The following is a 1,069-nucleotide window of genomic DNA, read 5'->3' as shown; positions in this document are numbered from 1 at the left end:
CCTTGTGCCAGTGGACATCGACTGTCCCGAGTGTTAACAACTGCTCTCTGGGGTGCCCTGATGTGTGTCCTCTGCCCTGACCTGTGTCCCCTGCCCCATGGGCCAAATGTCCAGGTGACCAGTGATGGGGGCCCCCACCTCTCAAGGCTGCCAGAGCGAGCTACCCTGTGCCCCCTGGATGGGCCCCTGACCCCGTCTCTCCTCTCCACAGGTAAACAGCGTCTACAGCTTCCAAAGGCTAACAGGTGGCATAGGGTTATTTTGGTGGTGATCAATGGAATATTCTGGAGGAGAGTCTTGCTTTGCATGGGGACTTTGATAGATTTGGTATCAGGCCAATTCCCTCAGACTAACACGTATAAATTCTCCCGGGCTTGGCTTCATCCTTCAGTCCACCCAAGAGTCCTTCTGGAAGAGCTTAGGAATCCTTTGGGAAAATCATCAGGGCTTCAAACATCTTAAACACAACAAGACGCCTCCTGGACTCTGCACCTCTTCACGTTCTCCATCTCCCACTCCCACACCATTGAGTCTGTGCACACGCAGGCTGGGTTCAGGGAGTGGGGAAGCCACACCCCGGAGTCAGCCACATCCGGGCCTTGGGCAAGTGCTTCCCTCTCCAGGGCCTCAGTTTCCTCATTTGTAAAGTGGGGCTCACAGCAGCAACTTTCCCCTAGATGACAAGTCATGCATGTGCCTGGCCAGGTGCTGCACATAGTAGCAGCACAGGAAGGGGCTGTCACCATCATTAGCATCATTATCTGTGCTTCTCCGTTTTCAGCGAAGGCGGCCCATCCCCCTGGTGACAGGGCAGTCTGCAGCCAGTGTGGTCAGGGACCACAGCCCAGTTTCTTTCCTGTGCCACAGACGCCACTGCCTGCAATGTCACTGTGCAAATCACTGCCTGCTTCTTCTTCCTGAGCCCCATTCTTGGCACACAGGGGACAGGCACTTAACACCTCTCATGACAATGACTGACAGCTACAGGTTCCTGTACCTCCAACTGAGACAGGAGGCTGTTTACTGTGACCCTCGTTGTGGGGTCCTCAGCTAGTAGCTGCTGGGCTCC

The sequence above is a fragment of the Galeopterus variegatus genome, unplaced genomic scaffold, assembly GCF_000696425.1.
Source record: "Galeopterus variegatus unplaced genomic scaffold, G_variegatus-3.0.2 Scaffold12458, whole genome shotgun sequence".
Lineage (NCBI taxonomy): Eukaryota > Metazoa > Chordata > Mammalia > Dermoptera > Cynocephalidae > Galeopterus > Galeopterus variegatus.
Note: the sequence above shows the minus strand (reverse complement) of the source record.